Source organism: Pinus tabuliformis, chromosome 2_2 (genome assembly GCF_031772625.1).
Source record: "Pinus tabuliformis cultivar Carrire ecotype Pingquan chromosome 2_2, CPIR1, whole genome shotgun sequence".
Lineage (NCBI taxonomy): Eukaryota > Viridiplantae > Streptophyta > Pinopsida > Pinales > Pinaceae > Pinus > Pinus tabuliformis.
In genome coordinates, this window is record NC_142300.1 from 398373305 (window position 1) to 398384284 (window position 10980).

General features: G+C 34.0%; 1 pseudogene; it reads right to left on the reverse strand.

The window, feature by feature from the left end:
- Window positions 1-768: 768 nt before the first annotated feature.
- Window positions 769-2373, reverse strand: LOC149192957 (berberine bridge enzyme-like D-2 pseudogene; annotated as a pseudogene).
- Between the last annotated feature and the right edge of the window lie 8607 nt (window positions 2374-10980).

Consider the following 10980-nt stretch of genomic DNA (forward strand, 5'->3'; position numbering starts at 1 on the left):
GGAGAGGCTCACTCTTATTGAGCGGACAGGCTCATTCTACAACCCACTATGATGTGTAAGTCCATCCGTCCGTCACCAAAGTTGAAATTTTGTTCATTGAACCGAGAGGCTCATTCTACAGCCTAGTATGATGTGTAAGCATATCATCCTTCTGTCATCAAAATTGAAAGCATGTCTGTGATGTCATCAAAATTGAAATTGTAATTATTAAACTTTCATATCAATGAATGTAATAATATGATAGTTAAATTTTCATTTGCTTTTAGCTTTTGTATTCAGAAATTTAAAATTAAAATAATACAAAAATATTAATAAAATTTAATTGAGTTTGTAAGACCATTTTATCTTACAATCAATTCTATCCCTAACCTTTTTCTATAAAATTTGAACTAATAACTTCACAAAAACTAATCCTGAGAGGAACAAAACTAACTCATCAAAATGGGTTCACAATGAAATTATTTATAAAGCCGAGAGTTTGTGGGTAAAGGAGCTTGTCTGATTTTTAAATCGTTAAATTGGATTGTACTAAACACTTTGACTTGATTTTCAATTCTGCTTTAAACGGGTAAAAGAAAATCAACAAAAGCGTTGTTCAATTGAACCATGAGGCAGACGTGAAAACACTTATATAGCAAAACAATCCAAAACGCGAAAAATATAAATACGCAATACAAATCCAGAACGGGAAAGATATAAATATAACAGCAGAAAAAGGTATTCATCTGCGTTTATTTACGGTATATATGGAATCTCTTACACATAAAATATCAACGATCCTCTTTTATTGTTAGTGCTGTCCGGAGCTCACCTGCTGACAGGAATGCTCTGAGAGTTCCGGAAAACATTGTAAGGATCGATTGTGCTTTTTACCTTGACAAGTCTATCATAGTTATTCACAAAATATTTCTTTCCCCATGACCTCGCTTTTTTAACCGTGGCCGTCCCATTTCGAGCTACACCCAAATCAAGATCCAGATAGTTTACATAAGATGCCCTGGGAGAGCTAGAAACATAAGGAGTCAAATACTCGTATAATCCTCGAATCGCAGCGACATATTGTGTGCCGTTGCTCGGATTATTCCATGTGATTTGATACTGTATCAAGTATAAATTCCCGGCTCGGTGAGGGAACGGTATCGCAGAGGACGGTATTCGATCCATTATTCCACCCAAAGGATGGAAAATAACATAAGAGCTGAGCTCGTCTTCAAGGAATTTCCATGTCCCTTCCAAGGCCGATGGTGGAATTGGGGTTTTCACAACATCAGACTTTGCTTTGAAGTAATGTTTGTTGGAATTATATCTGCTGCGCAGTTCGGTCCTGTTTGTGTGTGCAGTGTAGGGTATGGAGTCTATCCAGCTCGTCTCTTTACAGTCGCTGGCGACCATGCCCATTTCCGGAAAACTCTCATTCACTGCTTCCAAGAGTTGATCTAGTGGCCCCAGATACATTCCATTGAAAGTCAGCTTAACGTCGCGTTGGCCCCCGTTTACTTGGGTACCAGATATAACCACGCGGATAAAGAGATCCTCCTCCACTGTCGGCGCGATCGACTGCCATTTGTACACGAGCTTCGTCACTGCCTCTCTGCCCGTCCTGTACACGTCGAAGACCGTCACAACAGGAGGGACGCTGACGAGCTGTATCCTCCATGCAACCACAATGCCCCAGCTACCACCGCCGCCACCCCTCAGAGCCCAGAACACGTCTTCTCCCATCTGCTGTCTGTTCAGAAGATTGCCTCTGGCGTCAACGAACAGGGCATCGATTATATTGTCGGCCGCGATGCCATACTTTCTCGACAGCAAACCCAATCCCCCTCCACTGAAATGACCGCCGGTGCCCATAGTCGGGCAGACTCCAGCAGTAAAACCGTAGATTGAAGTCTTGTCTGCGATGGCATCGTATAATTGCCCCACAGTGGCACCGCCTTCTACCCAAACCGTTTTGGAAGGCATATCGACGTTAATGGCGTCCAAATTCATGAGATCGATGATGACGAAGGGAGTATCTGAAGTAGAGGAGAGGCCCTCGTAGCTGTGCCCTCCGCTACGGACCCGAATCTCCCAACCATATTGTACGCAGCAGGCCACCGATTTCTGCACTTGTTGCCTGCTTTGCGGGACAATCAGAACGTTGGGCTTGCGCACACTGGATTCTGTGTACCGTAGGTTCTGCACAGAAAAATTCAACACAGAATAGTACTCTGCAGAACGAGAAGACGCCATGGTTGTGAAATTCGTAATAGCATTTCTCGTCAGGCATGATATCAGCCCATCTTGTATTGATGCAGCAGCCAATACCAGCTGACAGAAAAGAATAGAGGATATACTAAGCCATTTCAAGTAGCCAAAGAACGCCATCGTAGATGCTCGGGACAAATTTGATAATGAAGAACCCCATCATCCTCTGCTCTTTATAAGATCAGCATGCAGGTCTTGTCGATTAAAATTTACACTTGTTACATTCTGACTCACTTCCTCTGCAATGCCAGATTGCGTTTTCGATTGTCTGCCGCCTTCAATGTAGGCGGCTAAAACTTGATAATGGTATTCGTGTCACACGCAATAAACAAGTGACATACCATCCTTCTTATATGATTAGTATTTGACATCATTCTTATAGGATGGTATTGATAATGGTATTCGTGTCACAGGCGATAAACAAGTGACATACCATCATTCTTATATGAGTAGTATTTGACAACATTCTTATAGGATGGTATTGATAATGGTATTCGTGTCACAGGCGATAAGCAAGTGACATACCATCATTCTTATATGATTAGTATTTGACATCTATATATTGGTAAAAGATGGTATTATTCATCTATATATTGGTAAGTCGTAATTGTTTGGAGTAATTTTGGTCAATGACAATGGGTGAATTGGTAATTTGTTAAATAATTTTGGTGCTCCATTTGTTTTTAATGGTGAGTTGAGCTTTCACTGGAATTGTTAAATATTTTAAGGCAAAATCACATAAAAATCATTTGTAGTACTAAAATTACAAATAATACAAAAATGTAGCACTAATAATAATATTAGTATTTTAATAAAATTATTCATATTATAAGTTAGTAATATTAGCTAAGTATTATTAATTGAAAGTTAATAATAATAATAATATTAGGATTATTTTTAAAATAATAGTAATATTATTGTTACTATATTATATTAGTAATATGGTATTAGTTTATATTATTATTACTAAATCATAAAAGTAATATTAGTAATAATAATATTACTATTATATTTTTTATTTAAAAAAAAAATTCCTTATTTTCAATTATATTTTTTGTTTTAAATTGAAATTTTAATAATGCGTATTTAATAATAATATTATTAATATCTATATTAGACAACGGTTACCTAAAATTTGGGATAAGATTAAAATCATTAATGTTAATATATTATTGAATTGTCCCCTAATATTTATTCTATTAATTCATATGAATAATATTATTAACAATATAAATAATTTAATTAAAAGTTTTTTAACAACCTTGATCCCTCCCCTGGGCCTTGGTCAAATCTAGACGTTAGAGGTCTTGTTTATCCATTACTTGGTAAAATATAGCTCTTGGAATGGCCTGTTGTCCCTATTTAACTTATCGCTCAAATTGGATCTTCAACTTGTCTTGACAATGAACCACATTGATTAGTTGGAAACGAGTCGGCAAATGATATTTTATGTGATTTTGCCGAAATTATTCTCACAAACATATTATGGATCGATCACAAAAATCTCAATTGTATAATAATTTGACACATTTAATCAAACATTAAAAAATCATGAACTATTCAAAAAATCATGAGAAATTAGTCAGTTACGACTACCTCTCATGGAAATGGTCATACGTGAATGATCTTACTTAACGCAGTTGAATCCCAAAATGATATCTAATTAAAAATATAGCTTCATTTGTTTTTAATCGTGAGTTGAGCATCCACTAGAATTGTTAAATATTTCACACATTTAATCAAACATTAAAAATATAGCTTCATTTGTTTTTAATCGTCAGTTGAGCATCCACTGGAATTGTTAAATATTTCACACATTTAATCAATAACATAGCTATAGCTTCATTATCTCTAAACGCAGTGGTTACTCAAAAAGTTGGATGAGTCATATACTTGTCACTTGACACAATTTCTCCATAAATAACAATAACAAGATAATGAACACTAAATGTGAAAGTTTACGCTCTGAAAATAAAAAATATATCTAGTAGTTTTGATGAGGTTTATAAAATTTATCATCACTACAACATCATAATATCAAGATTACATCTAACAATGAGGAGTCAATTATTGTTCCAAAAGGGACATTCTACAATTTAGTATGAAGGGATGTGTAAGTGTGTCATGTTTCTAGTAAAATAATAATAAAAATAAAAAAATTAATGTGAGCTCAAAATAAAAATGAAAATAACCATATAAATAAAAAAACTACAATACAATTCAATGCAAAAAATCAACAATCCTACTCCAAAATCTTTTAATATTTCTTTTAATTAAATATTTGTAAAATGAATCTCTAAAATAAAAAGTTTTATTACAATATTAACAATATAACAATATTTTTAGCCATAGATATTTATGTCCACTTTACCATAGATATTATTAACTTGTAAATAAATTTTATTACAATACCATGGGCTAATACCATGGTTCATCAATACAATATACCCAAAAACCATCTCTCATTTCAGAAACAAAATATTTTATTTGAATTTAATTTTATAACATTTTTAAAATTAAATCTAAACCCTCTATCAAATTAAAATATACAGTATAAATCAAATCTCTCCAGGTGCAAACATATTTTTTGAGTGTTAAACTTGAGGAAAGGTTTGCACCTCCAGATATTTGATCCCTTGATAGATCCGGAGTTAAGATGGAATCTGGTTATTTTAATTTTAAATTTTGTTAGTTACCTCAGTTTGTTGAGATGATAAATATTGTTAATAACTTTAATGATGAAATGAAAAATTTTAATGCAAAGAGACAATATAATAGTGTTTAATGATTGAAAATGTGAATAATAATAATGTAGTCAATTATAAATAGTCTTCATTGTGATTAATATCAAACTATTTTCGTCTACTATTCTTATTGTCATCCTTACGTTTGTCATCTTTTCATATCGATTATATGAAAAGGACAATTAAATCGTAAATCATTTAAATATTTTGAATGCAAAGAGACAATGTAATAGTGTTTAATGATAGAAAATGTGAATAATAATAATGTAGTGAATTATAAATAGTCTTCATTGTGATTAATCTCAAACTATTTTCGTCTACTATTCTTATTGTCACCCTTGTTACATTTTTCATTTTCATATCGATTATATGAAAAGGACAATCAAATCGTAAACTAGGACAATCAAATCGTAAACCATTTAAATATTTAGCTGGTTTGTTGTAGTAAACATCATGTGGTTTGTTGTAGTAAACATCATGTCTTGTATCTGTTTCTCTCCAATATTAATAGATTTAATTAACACAAAAATCAATGTACATTGTCAATAGTTTTTGTCATTACAATGAAATCAATGCAAAATGTTAATCCAATCACTTTAAAATTAATATACCATCATACATTACATCAAATCAAAAATCAACATCTACACTGAAATCAATGCATCTAATGAAAGCAATCAAATAAGATTAGAAAATGACATTTACATTGAAATCAATACATCTAATGCAAGCAATCAAATAGGTTTAGAAATCACCATCTACACTGAAAGCAATGCATTTAGTGCAAGCAATAAAATAGGATTAGAAATCGTCTACATTGAAATCAATGCATCTAGTGCAAGCAATCAAAAATTATTAGAAATCAACATCTACATTGAAATCAATGCATCTAGTGCAAGCAATCAAATAGGATTAGAAATCAATATCTACACTGAAATCAAGGCATTTAGTGCAAGCAATCAAATAAGATTAGAAATCATCTACATTGAAATCAATGCATCTAGTGCAAGAAATCAAATATCATTAAAAATAAATATCTACACTAAATCAATGCATCTATTTCAAGCAATCAAATAGGATTAGAAATCACCATCTACATTGAAATCAATGCATCTAGTGCAAGAAATATTCTTCCCTCTCTCTCCCCTTCATCAATATGTATATCTCCCTCCATCTCTCATTCTTTTACTCTCTATTTCACCCCCCCACCCCCCCAACCAACCCAAACACACACACACACACTCACTCCATATATATCAATCTCTCAGCCCCCCTCCCTCTCTCCATCTCTCTCATCTTCCCTCTCTTCACCTTCCATCTATATCTATATCTCCATTTGTCTCTCTATATCACCCCCAAAACATACACTCTCTTTCTCCAATCTATCTATCTATCCCTCACTCTCTCTTTCTTCCCCTTCTCTCACTCTCCCTCCTTCTATCTCTCTTCCCTTCTGTTGTCCTCTCTCCCTCTCTCTCCATTTTCCTTATCACTCCCTCTCTCTCTCCCCACTTTTCTCTCTCTATTTCTTTCTTCTTACTTCCCTCTCTCTCCCCATCCAACTCCATCTCTCTTTCCCTCCCTCTCTCCACTCTCTCACATCATCTCTCTCCCTTTCTCTCCCACCTCTCTCTCTCTCTCTCCCTCTCTCTCCTTCTCTCTATCTCTCCTCCTTTGTCACTTTACCTCACCCCCAAACATACACACTCTCTCTCCACTTCTCACTCTCTATGTTTGTCTTCTTCCCTCCCTCTCTCCCCCTCCAACTCCATCTATCTATCGCTCCCTCTCTACTCCTCTCTCTCAAGTCATGTCTCTCGTCCTTCCCCTCTCTCCCTTTCTCTCCTACCTCCCTCTCTCTTCCCCAATCACCCTCTCTCTCTCTCCATGTCACTATATCCCTCCCTCCCTCCTTCTCTCCTCCCTTCTCTCCATCTCTCTTTTTTGTCTCTTTATCTCACCCCTAAACATACACTCTCTTTCTTCATCTCTCCCTTGCCACTCCCTCTCTCTCTCTCCACTTCTCATTCTCTATGTATTTGTTCTTTCCTCCCTCTTTCCTCCTCTCTCTCAATTCCACTCTCTCATCCTTCCTCTATCTTCCCCCATCTCTCTCTGCTCTCCAATCCTCTCACTATCTGCCTCCCTCTCTCCTTCTCTCCCTCCCCCCTCCATTATGTGTCTCCCTCTCTCTATTTTACCCTTCTCTGCCTCTCTCACTCCTCTCCCTCTCTCTCTTTTCATTCCTCTCCCCTCTCCTTCGTTTTATCTCCTTCTCTCCCTTATCACTCCCCACATCTTTCCACCTCTATCACTCTTATGTCATTGTTCTTCCCTCCTATATATATCTAGAGTGAATGTATATCATCATATTAAAATATATTATAATATAACAAATTTAATATTGTATTAATCCAAAGTTATTAAATTTATTAATATTAATATTATAACATATTAATATGAATATTAGATTTAATATTAATATTAGGGTTAATAATATATTTTTTTGCATGTTATGAATAATAATTTGGCCCATGGTATTTGGCTTATAGGCTTCACCTAAATAAAACCCCTTTTTTGAGTGCTTGTAAGTATAAAGAGGCTTATGGAGTAAATATAAAAAGAGGTTTTATTTATTTACCATACCTCTAGTTTATTTATATTTTTATTCATTCATCATTTCTTTTATTTATTAGATGTTGATTTCTAATCATATTTGATATATTTTTATTTATTTAAAATACCTCTTTATACCTCTTTTATATTTATTTATTTACCATGCCTCTTTTATAAATATGTTAACGATGGTATTAATAATAATTTGTCCCATGGTATTTGGCCCATAAGCTTCACCTAAATAAAACATTTTTTTTAGTTTTAGTAAATATAAAGAGGTTTATGGAGTAAATATAAAAAGAGGTTTTATTTTATATGATATCTCTAGATTGTTTATATTTATATTTATTTACCATACCTCTTTTTTGAGTGTTCGTCAACCTCTTTATATTTTAAATGTATATTGTGTTTATGCATAATAATAATTAGATTGATTTTTAAATAAGGTCGACATTATATTAAAAATGTTAAATGTTTTTACACTTGATATCTACCCCATAACCATATTTAAATTTTAACTATGGATATTCATCCCCATTTTACCATATATATTATTAAGATGTGAATGGGCTTTGTTACAATACCATGACTTATCAATACTAGATGCCCAAAAATCATCTCTCATTTGATATTCAAAATATTTTATAAATTTTCATTGAAAACTCTCAAGGCCAAGATGGAAGAGATGTTGTAATGTAATGTTGTGTTATATAAACATTTTGAGTTGGTCAAATTACATCAAAAACAAAATTTAAAAAATATTAATTAAAAGATTTTGACTATCAAATTACATAAAAATGGAAATTAAATTAAATTTTTGTTTTTATTAATTATTAATAACTAAACCACCCTAGATCTATCTTAACTGCACAACTACCAAGCTCTAAGAGGAATCAAATATATCTTGTAAACCTCTCTCTACAACCCAGTATGGGGTGGATGTAAAAGTAAATGTTTAACATTTAACAAATTTATCATTTAACGAATTTAACCTAATGTCTGCCCTAATTAGAAATCAATCCAATTATTATGTATAAACGCAATATAAATTCAACATTGGTTTTACGAAAGCCAAGTGGAGATGTTGTGTAAATATTTAAATCTTGGCTCAATTAATAATAAAAAGTTAAAAGTAATAAAATTCAATTTATTATATTGCAATTTTGTTTTACAGTACAACTTGGCCCTTCCAACTCAAGTTAGAAATTATGTTATAGAAATAATTGCATTAATAATTATAAGATACATTCGTTAATGCTAAATTAATAATGGTCGATAGACAAATCATCATATAGTCTCCCTTTGCCACTGACTAATAAATTGAAATGTGAAGTGGAAGTAAATCGTTGGCTAAAGTAGAAGAACTTGCATAAATCTGTGGTAGGTAGTAACCACTAGTAAGTCTATTATTTACAATTTTACTCCTACATAAGTGCTGAAGAAAACATACATAAAGGTGGAATGTGACTCATGTAAGTATATTTTTTTACATCTTATTCCTATCCATTTTTTATGCAAGGATTTGCTTAAATTATGATGGGAAGTAATTGATGGTAGATATGTTATTTACTCAAGTTATTTTAAGTATTTTATTATTGAATGAGTTTCCTACAAGGCTTAAGGAATAAAAAATCACTACACAAATATTTAAAAATCATGCATGAATATTGTAAACATATCAATAAATTATGGCATAAAATATGTAACGTAGTTATCCACATGACATTATATTGTGCAAAGGATGCAATAAAACTTTCAATTATGGTCCAATCAAATGTTTGAAAATTATTTTTCTTAATAATATTGAAAAATAAGTATTTATTTTTCAAAGTTGAACAAATCTGCATTGGTTAATGCCAAAGTAATAATGATCAACACACAAATATATTGTTAGTGTCTTGGTTCAATAAAATGTTTACATTTTTTTTTTAATAATATTGAAAAATAGATATTTATTTTTCAAATTTAAACCTTATAATTTGCATTGGTCAATGCTAAACTAATCGTGATCAAGAGACAACTAGATTGTTAAAGTCCTCATTGGTACGGACTAATAATGATTCTATAACCATATTTAAATTTAATTAATAAGCACATAAAAAATTAGTAACCACCCCCACTTTACCATGGTTATTATTAACTTGTAAAGTTTTTTTGTTACAATACCATGGCTTATTAATACCACATGCCTAAAAACCATAACTCATTTCACAATAAAAAATAAATTAAGAACAGGGGAAAAAAAAATTAAGAACAATGCTCAGGTGCTCTGTTAAAACACTCCTTAATGTGAAGTCACTGGTTCAATTCTTGTGGGTGATATATTAGATATGATGAAGATGTAGTCATGTCAAGCTTATAAAACAAATATTTATTATATAACTAGCACACATCAATCCAAGCATCAAGAAAATAAATTGTAAAATATTTTAGACATTACATATAGCATTGATTACATAGAGTGAACATTCTCCATGATATGGATGGAGGGGGAGAGAGAGGGAAAATAAGTGAGAGAGAGAGATAGATGGGGAGGAGAGGGAGGTGTAAGAGAGAGGAATGGAGGGGAGGGAGGAGAGAGAGATGGAGTGATGGGAAAGGGGAGAGAGGGAGAGAGAGGAGGGGAGGAAGAGGGGAGAGAGATAGAGTTGGAGGGGGAGAGCAAGAGAGGGAAGAATAAAGACATAAAGAGATAGAGGTAGAGAGAGAGATGGAGGGAGGGAGAGAGGAGAGAGGGAGGGAGATAGTGACAAAGTTGGAAGTTAGAGAGAGAGAGGGGAGGCGGGAGATAGAGAGAGGTGGGGGAGAAAGGGAGGCAGAAGAAGGAAGAGAGAGAGGACTTGAGAGAGAGAAGGAAAGATAGATGGAGTTGGAGGGGGGGAGAGAGGGAAGAACAAAGACATAAAGAGATAGAAGTGGAGAGAGAGGGAGAGATGGAGAGACAATGAGCGAGAGAGGACAGTAGGGAAGAGAGAGAGAAGGAAATGCGAGAGAGGTAGAGAATAGAAAGAGAGAGAGGGAGACACGGAGATGGAGGGGGGAGAGAAGGGGAGAGAGAAGAAAATAGGGAGGGAGGGCAGAGAGAGAGGGGGAGGTGGGAGAGAAAGGGAGAGAGAGGAAGGAAAAAGGAGAGGAATTGAGAGGGGGGCCATGGAGGGAGAGAGAGTTAGAGTTGGAGGGGGAGAGAGAGGGAGGGAAAAAGAAATACCTAAAGAGAGAAAGGTGGGGAGAGAGAGGAGATGTGAAGAGAGAGAGATGGATCCATCCTAGATATGGTATGTGTATATAAAAACCAACGTAGATCCATCATTTTGAATGGGTGACCCATCGTCACGGTGGACCGCCCCGGGCTGCCCTTTCCTATATGGAGACA